Source organism: Anser brachyrhynchus (genome assembly GCF_964034855.1).
Source record: "Anser brachyrhynchus genome assembly, chromosome: 9".
NCBI classification, from domain to species: domain Eukaryota; kingdom Metazoa; phylum Chordata; class Aves; order Anseriformes; family Anatidae; genus Anser; species Anser brachyrhynchus.
The window spans coordinates 20,616,712-20,635,324 of NC_137703.1; the positions used below are offsets into that span (position 1 = coordinate 20,616,712).

Sequence of the window (18,613 nt, forward strand, 5' to 3'; positions counted from 1 at the left end):
AAGAAAAAGCATTTGTGTTTCATGCCACATCCTGTGTAGGTCTGGTTTTAGTTGTCCTTTTTCCCAGTTGCACACGATTACCCCCTAAAGGGTCATAAAGCCTTAACAGGATTTACCTGAGTAACCTGACATGGTCGGCCTGTCTGTTTGCAGTTGTTCCTTTGGGATACCTCAGCTCATCTTCATAATTCCCATTTGGCGTGGTTTTACTTCTCGTGCATGGAGGTGGAGTAAATCTGACACCAGTGTAGCTGAGAGCAGAACTGAAGAGCCTGCGTGCTTTGTATCTGTGCCAATTTAGAGGAAATTTGTTTTGTAAATAGTCTTTGAACACGTACCTAACATTAGCAGCAGTACAGTGGAAATCAAGTATGTATTAAATGTAAGAATGCTTTCCTCATTCAGAACTTGCGCTTGGCTCTGGGATGCATTCCTTGCTATCTGACGTCTAAAAAGGGGTAATTCCCTTCTGCTGATGTAAACCCGAAATAAACCCACTGAGGTCACTGGAGAGATGGCAGAGTACTTGCTGTAAGCCTGAAAAATAAGCACAACCAATATATGGTACTTCAAACGCTCTGAGAATCTACTAAGACTGTCATAGCATACAGGGAAAAAAATGACTTAAATGGCATTTCAATTTCAATTTCAAATTCAATTTTAGAACATCAGTTTTTGACAAAAAAAATGAAGGACAAATTTCAGAAGCTGATACTATTTTCAAGCTTTTGGAGAGGAATATCAAACTATTGGAAATGGGCAAGGGTAATCAAAGTCTCAAAATGGAAAACTCAATTCACTGGAAGGCTCTCAGGAAAATAGCCCCCTGGTTTCCTGCAGCTGTAAAAGCCCTGAGAAGTCTCTTTAATGGCTGTCAGTGAGAGAGAAGCAAGTTGCTCTATTTTCTCTGTGCTCAAGCTGCAGCTCACAATGTGTATAAATGTTTGGTGCCAGGATACAGATCCGAATCCCACTTCTGCCACAGCACAGACGCGGAGAGGAGGTTCTGAGTTTGGAGATGTTTGTAGACCTTTGAACAAGTGATGACAGAGTGAGAGCACCATGCTCTGCCTGGCTGGCTGGTTGGTAAGTCCCATGGCACGTATTCTGTGGAGAGCTACACATACAGCAGCAGTCTGGGGGATCCCTCAGGCCTTGATGCCTAGGCAGGACCTGCGATCCTTCAGGTATGATTCCTAACTCACATTTAAGGAGGCCTGCAGCTTTCTCCAGATGACTGCAGTAACATTATTGCTGTCTCTCCTTTATCTGAAGATGAAGCTATTAAGGCTGCTGCAGCTGGGTCACTCTTCATTTGGGACTGAGGGATTAATCAGTTTGTTACTGACAGCTCCATTCATATGAATGTTTGCTTTCAGACACGTACTTGAGCTAATAGGCATTTGAGCCGTAGCTTGGTTGGTTCTTTTCATTATGGGCAATACGATGCTCATGCATACAATTTGTATTATTTGGCTGTTTTCTGTGGTGACTATTATCAAATGGTCTTTTTTTATCATCAGACAGCACACAACTCATTTGTCTCTCTTGCATTCCTATCTCAGTACCCTCCCATCTTTTCTTGATCTTGTCCTGTCCTTGAAACATGCCAGTTAGCTGTATGCAAAAACTAACAAGACAAAGAAGTCACATTTTTTCTGAAAATATATGAGTTCCCAGAGTGACAATGACAAATGATTTATACGGACAGTCACTCTTCATGAGCACTAAATGCTGACACACTCAGTATTCATGCTAGATATCGCTGACCTCTAGGACCATTATTTGGCCTGTTATTCATTCTTTTAACCTAAAAAAAAATATGCTGCCTTTAGTATACTAAAAATGAAAGTATTACATTTCCCCTTATGATATATGCAACAAAGGGTAATCTCCAAGTGGCCTTTTTAGCATCTATCATTTTACAGAGCACTTCAAAACTTACAGGTTTTATCAAGCATTCCTCAGACACACTGAAGTAGATTTTATTGCCACCCCATTACATATACTGGATCCTCAGCTGTGGGAAGATGTTCTTGTGACACATTAGAGCATTTCAGCACACTATTCTGACCTTTTAAGTTTGCCATTCTTCACGCATATCTGAACTAAAGGTGGAAATCTCCTAAGAGCTGATTGTTGAGAGCCAGCAATGCTATTTGTAGAATATGTAAAGAACTGATTAATACAGAGCCCTATTCACTGAGGAAGGTACCACTGGACATGGCTGTAGACAAGGGACATTTCCAGAAGTTCATATGGGAAGGAAGTATGTGTTAGGGCCCTGAGGCCACTAACAGACCTTAATGATCCTGACCAGCCTCACCTGGTGTCCCCACCCAAGCGTAAGACCTGCCTCCTTAGCATGAGGGTTTGGGCTGTTATTCCAACCTGGTCCTCATCTTTGGGTCTGTGCTTCTCCCATTGCTCAGGTACTCTGGGGATGCTCCTGGCTGTTACTGCTCCCTGCCCAGCAGCATGCACCTGCACTTTAGCAGCAGGATGAATGGGGCATGCACCAAATAAAGTTGTCAGTATCAGAGGTACCTGACTCCAGCATTTTAAAAGTGTAGGATAAGTTTGATATTTATATAGCTTCAAATCTTCAGTAACTCTACTGAAGGTAGTGGAACTAACCCCCTCCCACCCATCTAAGAAGTGCTACCGAATCATATTTTCAGAGGGTCCCCCTTCATAGTTTCACAGACGTTGCGAGCTGCCTGCATAGTGCAGATCACTCTGGTCTAAGTAAGTAAGCTTATTGTGATCTAGAAATTCTTTGCTAGAAGTTCATGCACATGTGCATGGTTATTTTCAACTGTTATTTATTTCACAATTTCTGTTCTGTTTCAATTATATTATCAATTATATTATCAAAACCTAATTCTGATGAAGCTCTGGCTTCAATCACTGAAGCTTCAGCTGTGTATTATCTGAGAACTGTATGCAGAAAAGCAAAACACTCTGGTCCCTGGGGAGGGAAAAGGCAAGGGAAGGATTAGAAATTGTTTGGCTTAAAGAGTCTGTAGGTAAGGAAGAGAATGTTTTTTGTGGGGTTGTTCTTTTGTTTTCTTTCCAAAGTGTACCAGGTGAAGATCTGTAAGAACGGGAGATGCTTGAATGACCTGAAAGGAATGAGGCAGCGTTGCAATTGCAATTTCCTTACCTAGATCTCAGAATACAGTCCTTTGCCTGTTTATCATTGTTCACAGGGGGCTGTGTAACCTGTAATCCAGGTTGAATCAAACACTAAAATATAGTGTTTCTTCATCCAAAAGCAAGTTCTCCTAGGGTTGGAGCTAATCTTGAGGTTAATACTGGTTTTGTTCACTTGGCAAACTTAAAGTAGTGAGGAGAAAATGAATACTTGAAATGCTCGTGCTATATGCAAATAGAAATGGAGAAGCCTAGCTTAGCCGTGCTGACTGTTTTTCCTCTGCCACTCAGAGACAACACTACACAAGTCACTCACTTCCTACATTCTGTCCAATTTCTTATTTACTCCTACAACACTGGGGAACTGTCTTCTATACATTAATAGCAAAGGAGACTCTAGCATAAATGGGTATGATCTGTCTGCAGAATTGAGCCCTAAAAATGACGTGTATTCCTGACATGAATGTTAATTACAGTTAGAAATAAATTATACTGAAGCAACTGGCTTTATATCTGCTTAGTGCGTTACTATTCCTGCCTTGGAGCAATTGTATGTGTTCCTACTGGAAGCTCGTATGATACAGTAGTATGTGCATGTATTTGTGTGGGAGAAGCCTTCTGCTGATTCAAAATATATCAGTCAGTGTTAATTTTAAGATGCAAGGATTAACAGTTTGGAAAGGTGGGCCTTACAGTACTGTTTATCTTTACTTAAACAAGGAGACAGGTCCAGGCTATACGTGTCTTTCTTGCATTCTCAGCCAATTGACTCGCTCACAGAAATACGAAGATAAGCTACTCAATTTTCAAAATTATTAGGTTCATATTTAATGTAATAATGTCTTAATATTTTTATTTTAATGTTGTTTTAACTACACCCATCCCTACTAGCTGAATTTCTATATACATTCTTTCCTGATGGAGCACCAGGTCAGTATGCCAAACGCAGCTGTACCTGCTGGCTTTAAAGCAGACCAGTGTTACTGGTTACAGGCTGAGGACACTAATGCGTCCTGTTAGGTATGAATTTTTTGCCTCCGTGGTGAAAAAGAGTACAGTATGAATAATATTTGTATGTCATGATGAGCTTGCGGACGTGTATCCATTCCATGGCATTTCCTGTTTTTTTTCCTAGTAGGAAAAAACAAAACAAACAAACAAAACAACAACAACAAAACAGTAATATGGGACGTAGATATTTACTATTTGGTCACTCCTGGGGTTGGTTTTAACAGGAAAATGACTTGGCACAGCCATCCCTTCTCACTCCTGGGTGGGGCCCCTCATGAGCAGATTTGAAGCCTGTGAGTGAATAGGGTAATAGGGAAGTTGATAATTTCAATGCAGAGGGCTTTTTTTTTTTTTTTTTTTTTCCCTGGGCGGACTTCCCTAATTAGACTTTTAAAGTTGGCAATTTCCCTGTGAACTAAATACAATGAAGAAATAATATAATATGCTTAAAATTCACCTAGCTTTGTGGACTAATTCTTTAGTTCTGCCTACCAGAAGTGTCAGAAATCTTCACCAACAAGGTATTTGGGAGTTCCTCAGGCACGGGAAAGCATTCAGATACTTAAAAAAACAGTTTTGCTGGCATCTGGTCCCAACTCACCCAGCAGCAGAAGGCTAAAAGCTGTCACTCTGAATAACTTTACTGCTCACCACTTTGGCGAGTCTGAATTTAACTAAAATCACATCTTGCAGCAAGAATATTTATGAACCAGGAAACCCTCCTGTGAGCGTGTAAGGGCAATTTTACATATATTCCACTCCCAGCCCTTCCTCCTATCTCCATGTAAACAGCGCGTGGATGCGGCCACCCCGGTTGCCTAGGAAGCCGATTGCTGCTCCTAAGGGATCTGTTTAAAATTCCAATCCAGATTCTAGTCAGGTTTGTGAGACCCTGGGAATGGAGCTCTTGAAGTGGTGTGTGCTTTCCTTTTTTCTTCTTTTTTTCCCCTTCTCGTGTCCCCCCCCCAGCCTCCAGCTCCTCTGGACTGAGAGAAGGCAGCTGTGCTGCTTTGCTAGACAGAGCAGCTGGACTTGGTTACCCACAGAACCAATTAAGTGCTGTAATAATGGCTTGCCTTATTCCAGAGAGACAGAAGGAGCTGTTTGGGATCAGAAATGACACTGGAGAGTAGTTGTGTATGTATGCAGTTATTTTAAGGGTTGTTTTTTGAGGCCTTTGCTTTATCTATGCACCTGCTGCCTTTTTGGGCATTTGTACTTTCATCTGAGCTGTTTGAAATGCAAATAAAACCAATGATACATATTCAGACAATCTGAGACCTGTGTTCTGGAGAACTATTCTAAGCTCTTTGTAGGGTTTCTTTTCAGAAGCTAATCCTGGTGGAAAATTACCAAATGGAGCTTTAAATAGGTGAAATGATGAGCCAACCGAATAGCAGACGTACCAGAGTGGCAGAGGTGGGTGCTGTCTCCGAGGCTCCTTCTGTCTCACAGCCTTACATTGCTGGCTACTAATCCACGAGGCAGAGCAGAGTGATTTAAGAGCAAAGGTTCTTAACATTTGATTTTGCTTTAAAGCTGTTCTGCAAGAAGTTGACTGTCAAGTCTCATGATAGGGGATATTCAAATTTAAGATGGGTATTCAGAATAACAGAAATCTATTAAAAGAATAACTGGTTATCATTGTAATCAATACTTATTAAAGAGATTTTAGATTATAACAAAAACTAGAGTCTGTGTCACTTGTTTTTGCTCTCAAACGAGTGTAAGATCTTATTTAAAACTACTTCAAAACGAATTATGAACAGGAGCTCTTTGATCTGAACTGATGTATGATGTCATAAGATATTATGCCCAAAACAAAACAACACCAAAAAAACAAACCAAAAACCCAACAACAAAAGTCATTTTAGCTTTCTTTCTAGTGGCACTGAGTGAAATGAGATCTGTGGTTCTCATGCTGTGTCTTTCGCTAACATGTCAGTGCTGAAGCAATTTGGCTACAAAGATTGCCGAACCTCTGCAAAGTGGAAACAGGTGTTTGGTTTTGGGGGGAGAAATCAGCAATGCATAATGCATGTGTTTTCTTAATGTACTTACAGTCTATTTATATTGTGCACATTCTTCCATGAGTGTGGTCCCATGAGAACTTCCTCTTCTAAAAAGTTCAGCCCCAAATACAAGTTGTGGTTTCTGCTGCTTGCAGAATTTTCTTCATAAAGAAATGACAAGAAACTTTTTTCTTCAAAATGTGACACTATGTTTTCACACTTAGAAAAAGCACAATTGGGATATGATGTGCAATATTGCCATTTGGTGATACTTATCCCATGAGCACTAAAACTCTCTCTGGTAGGTAGCTGACTGTATCGTTGTCAAAAGAGTTGATTAAATGGTCAATGTTACTTTGACATGCCCTGACAAACTCTTGTGACCACATAGGGTCCTACTGAGATAAGATGCAAACCTGCTGGGACAAAATGCTTGTATTTTAATCCCATGATTGGTACGTGCCCAGCTGCATGACAGTGGGGCATAGAAAAGGAAGGAAGAGTAATGTAATGGGCCAAAATAACTGTTGAAGTTGTATTTGTTCAGAGGTCCTGATCTATTTTTGAAAATCCTGCAACTAAGTCATCTGGACTAAATCCACTTAGTCATTTGCTAGTATATATTATGTGTATGTTTATACTCCAGGAGGTTAGAGCCATGTGCAAACAGCAGACTTCCATTCACTCTGAAAGATAATAAAAAATGCTTTCTTTGTGAGGCTATCCAGAGGAAAGGAGAATACTGTCAAGTACAGCCAGATAAGGAATCTTCTGCTGTGTCTGTTTAACACCACCTAGAAACAATGTAGAATTTGTAATTATTATTTGGGGTTTAGTCAACCAGTTAAAGACTACAAGAAAAAGTAATGCTATACATGGTAATATTGATAGTATGTACTGTAATTTCTGATTGCTTGATTACTGATGAAACTGATGAGGCTGAGTGTGATGTTTTTTATCAGGAAGTTAAGCCTGAGAGTAAGAGATGAAAACATTACATTTAACATGAGCACAATATACTGCCAAACGGCATGTTTGAGGGCTGAATTGAGTGACCCCCTGCAAAGATAATTTACATGCTGTAAAGCCATATATGTAGAAATGCTGAGGAATAAGACAATAGGCAGTCTCTAAAGAAAACCAAAGCTGCTGTAATGCAATAGAGCAGTTACAGAAATGTGGGTGAGTCACTTTGGCACTGTATCCAGACCAATGGTTATGACATGATTAAAAGATTCCTAAAGATCTGATGAGACTCAGGCTGAGGTAATTTAATGGGTAAGAATGCTGGCATCCCCGGGAGGTTATAGAAATAAAATGTCAAAATATACATGAGTCATCAAGGCATCCAGAACTGTAAAACGAGGGATAAGTTTGTTCAGGCATGGGGTAGATATGTCACGTGGCACTTGGAATGATGCAGAAACACGCACAAAGAAACTGAAAGAGATGACATCAGATTTCAGATATGTGGTGGCAAAAAGCAGGCATAAATAACTGTTTTCAAATGGTTTTCTTCCCAGAACTACCAGCAGTTTCTTAAAATACTTAAAAGCAGTAGGAATGAGACACAAGGCATCTCAGTCTGTAATTAGCAAACTGAGAATTGTACTTCCTTAAAGAACTGGGTATTGTCAGAAGTGACCTTTTGCTAGATGGAGAGTAAGGACTTTGTGAAGTATTCAGGAATGTAGCTGAGAAATGCAGCCACAGCCATAGTCAAACAATGGAAGTGAAGGAAAGATTCAGACTGCTGAAACTCTCATTTTTGTTCATTTTATTTCTTTTTAAAGTATAGAGCCTCAAACTACTACAGTGCAGAAGTAAAACTAGAATTGAAATACCCTATTCAAATATTACTTCAGTTAAAATATTCTCTCACAGTTCAAATGTACCGTAGTTTAGAAGTGGCAGAAACCATCTTTTATGAGCAAAACTGACTGTAAACTTGTCTGTAGAGTGGAGGCATGCCTCTCTCTCTTCCCACTCATCTGCACTTCGGTACTATCAGGATGTGAGACCAAAACTGAAGTTTTAACACACTCTGCCTCTGGTAGATGTTACTGGCTGAATTCAGTCTTAGCGGATCTCTGAGTGAAGGTACCATATGAAACAGTATGGTAGGGGGCACAAACACAGGATACAAGCTGAACTCCTGTTACAATCACATGAATGTGAAAAGCAATAGCATGCCAGCAGTGTCTAGGTGGGAAGAATGGGGATAGCTGTAACAGGGAGGATTCTGGTTCCAAGAAGGAATGAAAGCTTTCCTGGGGTTTTTTAAAGATTCTATCCCAACAAATTTAATGTATGAATGGTAATTTAATGATAAGTCAGAAATGCCCAGGAATGAATGAAGGCAGAGGTGATCAATGGTTTAAAAAAAAAAAAGGCAAAACAACAAAACCAAACACAAGCTATAAAGCTCATAATCCTGTAAGACTTAAAGTATTTTGCTTTGAAGCTTGTTGCTAGAACAAACAATGTTGGCACATGAGGAACATTTTTTCTCCATTTCTTTCTTTCTAAGTTTACCTGGTTTCTGTATTAGAAATAAATATTGGATATTCATAAGCTTCATCTCAGGTTTCTTGCTAATCATTATCAAGGGGCACTACTAAACTGTGCCTGCATCACAGACCTAAAGTGAGTGACACACAGAATGAAAGCTTAGGACAAGTACAATTGCTTGAGTGATTTCTAAGAACAAACCAACTTCCTGTTTGTGATTTTAATTAGATCAGTGCCATGAATCAGTCATTTCTCATTAAACTTTGTTATTTAATTTGCAGTGTTCTTTGCATCATGCTAGGAAACCTAAAACACAAATCTTGGATATGAGGTACATCAGAAAAAATTTCCTATCTGGTATGCTTTAAACACGCAGTTATGGTAAAATGATTCTGAGATGAGCATCACTTATGTTTACACTTTCCTTTTTAAATAGCATGAAATTCAATGTTGCGCTTTTAAAATGTCACTTATTTATATACTGCCAAATTTCGAGTGTACTGTGATCACCCCGTCTTAATGTGCTAAAATGTTATCTGTGGAGGCATCTTTCCTAAGGACAGCTAAGATGATGAAGCTATAGGGATAGATTTCTAGCTGAGATGCAGCCATTAGCTTTCTCTTCGTCTATTTTTTGGATATCCACTGAAAATCAGCACTGTAATACAGAAAGTTTACCAGAGTAGGAATCCTCATGCTTATCTCCTCTTCTGAAGCCCTTGCTAAAAGACCAAAGAGGTATTTTTCAACAGAGTTCTTTGTGAATTCCGTCTTGGGAAGAGGCTGGAAACACCTCTAATCAGTGTAAAAAAGCCTGATAATCCTATTTGGGGTGGGTGGGGAAGGGGTGCTTTCTCTAACCTCTCAACAGACTTCCTTTTAATTTTTGTATGCATTGCTAAATTCTTTATATGCAATGCCTTGTTCACAATTGTATTTGTATCTGTGGAAAAGGGGTCTGTTTTTCCATGCCTGTTTCTAATCCTCGTCTCTGGTGGTAACATGGACAAAGAGAAGCTCACGAAATAGAGAATAAGGGGACATGGGCCACAGGAGGCAAACAAAATAGTTGGAATATACTTAATCGTGCAGTATTTTAGGAGAATTAGGATCAGGAGCTTTAAAATTTAAGTAAACCATAAAATTAGTACTGTTCCCCTTAGATGATGGGGCTGCGTTTCACTGTGACCTATCTTCTGTAATTCAGGCTGTCAATTTACCTCTCGGGGTTGAGGTCAGAGAGTGCCACTGCCATGTTTTGACCACACGCAGCTGTGGATGTTAGCGAGCTCACAGTTTGTGTCCATACATGCTCACAGCTGCAGTTTGGTTAATGCATTTATTTTTTTTTGTTAATTCATAGTTAATTCACTCTACTGTAAGGGGGTACCTTAAGATCTTTGCAAAAGAGCAAATTCTGATGATATGAAATAGTATTCACACTATTCAAAGACATGGATTTATAATAGTATGTATAGAGAAAGTAGATCCAGTAGACCAGAATATCAGGTGAAGTGATATGGCAGGACTGTGAATAACTCCAAGCCTACTCCAAAGATAGCAGTTGCAGTTGCTCTGTCCTGTGAGTATTCAGTTTCTCCTCTACTTTCATCCCCTTAAAATCCAAGTGTACAGCATTTCTGCAGAGAAACTTTCAAGATATTAGCAACTTTGGGTACATATAGTTTTTTATATGATAAATAACATAATATCTGGCAAAGTTAATTTATTTTGTATATGCAGACAACTGTATTTTATTCTCCAAAGCAAAAATGTTCTGTGAAGAAAATGAAATCCTTTTGTTGCAAGAAAAACAGATTGACAGTTTCTAAATTTCAAATCCTTTGTGAATTGCACTTTGTTCTGGGTGGTGGTGGAAACACAACTGTAGTGGCAAGCATTTGCTGTCATCGTAAATCATTGTTTCCATATGGAGATGATTTTTCTGTGAAGCATGTACTCTGCTTTCTGGGTAAAAAAGGCCAAATTTCTTTGTGGTAATATTGGGCATTTTGCAATCCTGCAATGCCCTAAAGTGATCTAGTGAATGGTAGTTGGAAATCTCATTACTCTGCATCCAGGGTCCCATATTTTCTCTCCTACTCCTCTGTGAAACAGTTTTGTTCAGATGGTTGGCACTTGTTTTATTCAAATAATTAAAAAAAAAAAAGCCGTGATGATGGATTAGCTCTCAGCTGATGCGATGCTGCTAGCTGGAAAGAACAGCAGCTTCTGTGTATGTGCTGAGCAGCTGCTGGTTGGCAGGCCACTGCTGTGCTGCTGCGCATCTCTGGGTTTGGTTTATAAAGGGCAGCCGCAGGTAAAGGCTGTGGTCTTGTGGCCGTCCAGCTGCAGGTCAGTTTCTGCAACGCTGTGCAGTCTGTCGGTCAGAACTGCCTGAATTCCTACATCCTTTCCTAGAAGGCAGGAAGGTGGAGAACCTTGGAGCACGGCCAGCTGCAGTCACACCAGCCAGGCAGATGCACTAGTCCAGCTGGAAAAAGCGTGCCCAGTCTCCTTGTTAGGCATGTTGACTGTAGGTGTGTGGTATCAAAGAGCAAATCTGGCTTCGTGCCTGTGTGGACAGGGCCGTGACAGCAGGTCACCGTGACCCAGGAGCAGAGGCCTGGTGGATAAGCGGTGGGGAGCTGGCGGTGGTACCTCGGGGGCACTGTGGACCGCAGCAGCGTGTGGCCCACCTGCTTGCTGTGCTGGCCTCCGGACACGACAAAAAGCCCAGCAACGTGGTTCCGCATATATGTGTCGGGGGGTAGCATAAAGGGAATTCGGGCATTCCCTGCATCTGTACCATTCGTTTCAGAATCTGTTGTAGGGACAGATGAAAAATTGGTGTATTGCAAAGACGGTCAGCCTGTAGGATTAAATGAGCGCCCCTCCTGGCGGACAATCTGTGTCTGGGAGGGGAAAGACTGATTAGCTGGGAGCTGTCTTCGCTGGCAGTAAATCCTGGCGAGCACTTGGTGAGTTCTGAAAAGCCTTCCCTCGCTCTAACTACAGCACGGCACTCGTTTATCTCCTTACTGGCATCCACACAACTCTCCTGTGACAGGGACGCGGGGCCACGCCGCCTTCAGCAGCCATTTCGCTCTCCTGCCTCAGGCTCCGCGCCGCGGGACCACCTCCTCGGGCCCCGGCCGGGGGGCGCCCCTCAGCGCCGGGCCTGCCGGGGAGAGGCCTGGCGGGGCCGGGCCGGCTCCTCGTGTCGGGGCCGCCCCGGCGGGGGAGGGACGGGGCGGGGGCAGCCCCACGGAGGGCGGCGCTCGGCGGAGCCGGGGCGCTGGGCGGGCTGCCCAGCCCGAACCGTGGCGTGGCGGCGGGCAGCGGGCCCGGGCCCGGGACGAGGAGGAGGAAGAGGAGGCGGCGGCACCGCGGGCAGGTCAGGGGTGGCTGTGGGACGGGTGGCCCGGGCGGCTCCGCTGTCCCGGGAAGGGGAGGGGGGCGAGCAACTTGTGTGGGTTTCTCTCTCTCTCTCTCTTTATTTTTATTTTTTTTTAATTTCCCACGCTGGTTGTGTTCAGCGTGTTCGATAGCGAGCCTTGTCCTCGGACGTGCCTTAACCCAGGTGACTGCACAGCCCTGGGCAGGCTTCGTGGCGTGCTCCTGCGTTGCAGGCTGCCCAGGAGCAGCCCCGAGCCCTGGGGCACGAACGGGCTCCTGCGTGCATGGGTTACTCCTCGTTTTGTCGTGTTCCCGCACGGGGGGCTCCTTGGCCCTCCCGCAAAAAAAAATATATATGTGTGAAAGTGTTTTGTTGAAAATGATAGGAAGTAAGTGGTTAAGCAACATATTCTGTAAATCCTGTGACCTGGATTTCTGGTCCGATGGCTCTAGGTGAAGGCTGGGACAGCAGCAGTGACAGGGTAGGAAGCGTGTGTGCGATGCCCTGATCAGACTTTGTTTTGTCTGGCGTTAGGGCCTGCGACGAGCATCTCATCTCGCTCAGCTCTTACTTTTACTCTTTTACACGTTCAGCAAATACACTTCTGTGTGGATGAAGAAACTCCTGAGTAAGAGGATCCATCCCTGACTAACTGCAAAAGCCGTCACGTATAATAAGTTATTGTGCCAGTATTACGATAATAATGGGATATTAAACCAACGCGTTTTGGCAATAAGTCGCTGTAATACTTATGCCCTGTTTTGACGTCTGTAGCAGGAGGATTTGCTCAGACAGACTTTGTAGTGGGAGGGTGTGAGTGGGATGAAAGCAAAGCTGCTTAATTTTAATCTCCTCAGAAAGGTAACTAAAAGTAGCACGCATAGTTAAAACACATATGTTCCTCTCACTAGTGGCTTTTAATTGTAGTCTTTTAAATATTTTATGTAAACTTAGCAGAGCTGAAACATGAATTTTTATAAGATTCAGTATGCACTAAAACAGCTCCCTGTTCAGCAAGAGCCTGCCCTCATGTGAGGGGCTGACAGCGGTGGCCATAAAGACCTTTGTGCATCCTGCCTAGACTTTTTGCACTTAGTTATGTTGTTTCAGCTTTATAGTTATGACCTTGCCTTTCAGTAACCACAATCTTATTTCTGTCATGCTTTTATTAGCTTAAAAAGTGGGCATCTTGGAACGAGCAAACACACAACCAGTGCTTCAAGGTGTGCAAAATTACTGACTCCCATAAAGTTTGCTTTCTCCAGTGGCTTTGCACTGGGGTGTGTGTTCTTTCTGCTTCTCCCTCGTGACCTCCTTAGACAAAGGAAACCATGAGCATCCTGTGAGATTTCTTATGTAGGTCTTTGTTCCTTTTCATAACCTGGTATGAGAGCTTTGAAATTAGGTTGACTTCTTTGGGATGCTTTTCCTGCTGAAGTTGCAGATTTTGTTGTTGTAATTAAAAGGCTTTTTTTTTAATTTATAAAAGGCTTGTGTCTTAAGCGTATCTGCATTTTATTGCTCAGTAGATGAATGACAGATTCATGTAGTACTAAGACTGGCTTTTATCTGGATTTATGTTCAGGTCTGGTTGCATATTCTCTTCCCAAGGTTTTTATTCTAAGTAATACAAAAAATACTTGCAGTTAGCATGCAAGAAACCACCACTATGAGATGCATGTTGCTGACAAACATGCATCTCACAAGTATAGGAATGAAATGCTAAGCCACCTACTAACATGTGCTTCATGATTTAGGTGTGATTTGACTTAGGGTTTATATCAGATGCTACAAAGGAGGTGGTGGTACCTTGGTTGTTCAAAAGGGTTGGGAGGAGCCTGGAAGCTCAGCTGTGTTGGCAGGGTCTTGACCAGCACAGACAAATGCTGCAAGACGGCAGTCTCGAAGGTGAGGAAGGATTTGTTTAAAGAGAATGTCAGTGGTTCAGATGCTGAACAAACAGTGGGGTTTGGTTCAAAACTGTTTAGGCAGGAGGTTAGATTGGAACAGTGTTTGAACGTAGCCTGTAGTCTTGACTCGCTGTGGGAAGAGTCACTAAGTGAGCAATGCATTGTTTCATGCTTAGAAGGTTGTATTTAGAAATAAGCTAGCTTGAGTGGAAAACTGCATTCAAAAATAAAAGCTTAAATTGTGTAGAAAAATGAGACGGAATGACAAATGGCTGGGAGGAGGCTAGAAATGTAAATTCCATGCAAGATTTCTACTTGCATGATTTTTAGGTTTGTGGTAATTTTACTGGAATTGTACTAAAATAATGTTGTACAAAGATTGTGCTGTAAAACACACTTTCTCTTTGAAATGATTTTCAGAATTCCTTCTATGATAAATGCAGACTCTAGTATGGTATAAATTGCACAGAAGTATAAATATAAATGGAAACAGTTGATTGTAAAGCTACACATTGGATGATGATGGCTGAAGGTTTATGTAGGAACTTCCCAGAAAGATATCAGAAATGTGATACAGACTGTGACATGCTTCATGTTCTGTTAAATTCAGGCTGTGCTTTGATGAAATCTGAATGGAGTCCTCTTAAGCAAGCGTTTGGTTTTGTAAATCATTCAGGGCAGAAAGTTTTTAATTTTTTAACAATAAAATTTCCTAGTGAAAGATATATATGGGTTTTATATCTATACGGGAACGTGAGCTTTGACCACGTAGCTTGCTTTGTGGCATTGGGTTTATTTTAGCATTCAAATTAAATGCACTTGTTTGTCTGGAAGGTACTAGGGGGTCTCTGGTTACAGCTGGGTGAGGTTTTCTCATTGAAGAAACAGAGTGGGAAAGGGTGCTGTTAGAATCACCATTTCTGTATGATTTTTTTTTAAATCAGATAACATCATTTTTACTGTTCCCAGTCAACGCCTGGGTCATAAAATATAATGGTTGGTCCTAAACAGCAAAAAAAGAAAAAAAAAAAAAGGCATTGTTGTATTGTGCAGTGCTATAATGAAATAGGAGTCTTTGTCAGGAGGGCTACAAAGGTGGGTGATAAATGTATGATTATCACTGAATGGTGCTGATGATGGGGAACAGCTTCAGAGCAAGATTGACAGGCTACTTCGTATTGATTAAAAAGAGAGAAACTGGGCATTGAAAAGCTACAGAACTGGTGTATTTCTTGAACATACCAGATTTTTGGAAGCTGAAATAATTAGGCTTATTTTTTCTCGCTGCTTGATAAAAACTTGCTCATAAATGCTGTTCAGACATAGTATTCAGTAAGTGTTCTCCAGCTGTTTCATCCATAGTTCTTACGACACCATCAGACTTTTTGTGTGACAAGAATGAAGTCAGTTTCCCCCAGAAAGCTGTCAAATGATAAATGTCTTCCGTTGAGGGGAAAAAACAAAACACCATAACTTTGTCTCCACATCCCCTATAATAAATTCCACACTTATGCAGTGGAATAAACTGTACTGTTTTCTTTGGTTGATACTCTCAGGTGATTTAAAAAAAAGAGATCCTGTGAACATCATGTATATTGCGTTGTCAATGGTTATTTTAAAAGGACGAGCAATATTGACAGTCTACCTTGTGTTTTTCCATATTTTTTTATGCTTTGTTCATCTTCCTCACATCTCTGGCTGTTGTGTTGGTGAGCTAATTGTTCTGGAGTTAGCACAGGCAGGCATTTCTGCCTGTGAAGACGTTGGGTTACCTTCGTGAGAAGCTTCTGATGGGCCAATAAATTCAGAAATAAACTTCCTGGAGCTAAGCAACAGAAATGTTTGCGATAAGACTTCCAAATGAAATGCTGGGACATAGCGTTTAACACCAGCACTGTTTACCTAAATCTATTTTTATGTTTCCTCTTGAAGAAACAACCAGCCTGCCCACACCGTTGTGCTCAGGTTGTCTCTAACTGTAAGATGACGTGGTCTCGAGGTTAATTTGTGCTGCTGCCATGAGGACTGGGGAAAGAACAGGCGTCCTGTCCCGCCTTGCAAAGCAGCACGGCAGCGCTCCCAGGATGATGCCTGCGTTATTCCTCATTCATCTATTCAGCACCCAGGCGAGCTGGCAGTTGTATGAAGTGTCGTGGGGAAGAAGAGGAGCAGGAAATACTGACTGTCCACTAACGCATGTCTGATAACCATTCTGGGGTTAGGTTGCAGGAAAATGACTAAATTGCTGAATAAAGTCTTAGTCCTTTTCTATCAGTATGAGCTGAAACAGACCCAGGTCAAAACCAGACCCAGTATAAGATCATCTGGAATTATAAGAATAAGGGGAGACTTGGGAGCTCAGGTCTTATCCTCAGATCTGTCTAACTTGAGCAGAAGGGCAGATAAGCAGATGAAGGTACTTTCCTTCATACTAATATCATCTCGAATGTGGGGTAGGGTGAATCAGACCTGGTGTGTCAACATAAACTCTTTCCTCCGCTTATGAGCTTCCCAATCTAAATCTCTTATCTGATCTATTTATTCAACCTGACCTCACTGGTTGATTGCAATTAGTATTGAAGTGTATCCCCACGATGTTTTCTTTCAAAGTTAGGGCCGGGAAGAGGTTTTTGCAGCAGCTTACAACCCCTGACAGGGGGAGGTGTGTTTGTGTCCAGAGCGTTTGATGGTTCGTATTGGAAATGCATGCAGAGGGAAGCATTACAGTAGGCAGGAGAGTTGCTCAAACAATTAAAACTGTAAACTATAAAATCTTAACTTAAAAAAATAAAAATAAAATGTATAACAATTCAAGTATGCTAACTGCTTTGCCTTTGTGTGCTTTTTGGAGCTGTAGTGTTATCTGATCAGCCACTGGCTGTGATCTGCGTCTGATTAGGATCTATGCTTACACAATTATGAGCATATGGTATACCATTTTAAAATTATAAGCTTAAAATCATTAAATTCTGGTGCTATTTTTTAAGACTTATTTAATTGTGTGTGTTCTGGAATGGTTTTGCTGCCAATTAGGATTCAGTTCTGGCTTGGAGCCATCAAAAATCGTAAGGTTTCTTTCAAGTTTTATAATAATGTTGAAAAAGAGTTGCTCGGTTTCCTTTAAGGAAGCACAAGCACTTCCTTTGTTTTTGTTTTTACTTTCCCTGCAGTTCAGGGAAGCAGAAGTGCATGACCTATCGCTGGGTGGGAAAAGGAGTAGGGATGTGGTGATATTGCTGAAGAGGTTGACTAAGAGTTGGGCTTATGACAGATTTTCCTAGGTATTAAAATTTTGTTAAGTGGTAGGACAGTGCTTAGTTTCCAGCCAAAAAGAGCTAGTCAAGGCCAGGTCAAAGCACGTATAGAGAAGTTTGCCTGAATGGAAGGATCTCTCCAACTAAGGTTTTAAACGGATCAGAAAAAAAAAAAAAGTCAAGGACACCTCATCCTTGAAATATTTCATGCTCTCATATATTTGCTTTTGAAACAAGGAAACCAAATGAGACCTAATGGAAAACCAAAGTGAGGAAACTCAACAGTTCCTGAAAGGAATGTGAAAATGAGAGAAGAGATGTTAAGCTAGCAGAGGAATTGATGTAGTCTTTTAATTACTTATGATTTGGGTGAGCTATCAAGTCTGATTTTTACAAGGAGGAATGGTTTATGTTCCTAAGTTATTTAAATACTGTTTAATGCTTTTTAATTTGGCAGATTTGGTTTTAGACTGGATTATATAGATAGATTTTTAACACAACAGTGAGGCTTCTCTGCTTTGAAAGAAAGTAGCCCGTGCTATATATCACGTTCAAAATGTAGCTTAAAATTTGCATCTTAAATGCAAAATCATATCCATCTTCATGTTATCTCCCGCGTTCTGAGCGATGTGGAAGATAAAGGTGTTTTTTCCTGTTGAATGAAGTGATCTTTCTCTGCCATCATTTTGGCAATCAAAAATGTGTAGATTCCTGAGAACTGGGGGCTTCGTATTTTGTTGTTGTTTGGTTTTTGTGTTGTTGGTTTTTATTATTATTAATCATTTGGACAGGTTTGTAGCTGGCACAGCTTAAAAATGGATAGTCCTGATAACTGGAGGAAAAGAGGGTTTGGGAACAGAATGCAAGAGAAATTTTGGTTCTTTGAAGTGTTTAGAAAAGAAATGCAGATGGCAGCAGCATGTGTTTGTTTTAATGCCATTAATAGGAGAATGTTTTTTTCCTTATGGTTTGATGCAAAGAATATGTTCTGAAAATCTTTTGTCTATAGCAGAGAATCAGTCTGCTACAAATATGTTTCTTTATAAAGCCTGTCGTCAAAGCAGTGGTCCAGGGAAGACTAGTGTGACTTGGAGAATGTGAATTTTTTTACTGGTGTGCAGTTCCTCTGTACAGTTGGAAAGAAAACAGTTTGTTTTCTGAATGTTCCTGATTTGCTATGGAAGGGTATGTCATTAATGAGCTTTCTGTGATGCTTTTTCCTGTTATTTGGTAGGCTTTGTTCTTTATTTTACCTGATAGGAGTATAGCAAATCTTTATTTTGTGTTCATAATTGTAACAAGCTAACAGATATGTCCTGTTTAGTTCAGTTGTGTGTGTTTTTTTTCTATTCAAGCGCA

General features: G+C 41.1%; 1 protein-coding gene across 4 annotated transcripts in view; it reads left to right on the forward strand.

Moving 5' to 3' along the window:
* Positions 1-2,620: 2,620 nt before the first annotated feature.
* Positions 2,621-18,613, forward strand: part of PXYLP1 (2-phosphoxylose phosphatase 1) — a 63,577-nt gene continuing 47,584 nt past the window's right edge. The window contains exon 1 of one of the 4 annotated variants that reach the window (XM_080605205.1): positions 2,621-2,748. The gene's annotated coding sequence lies outside the window, so the exon portion shown is untranslated. Of the gene's footprint in view, positions 2,749-10,884; positions 11,672-11,930; positions 12,088-13,907; positions 13,999-18,613 lie in introns of those variants that run through there. The other 3 variants (XM_080605206.1, XM_080605203.1, XM_080605204.1) reach the window with 3 other exon arrangements.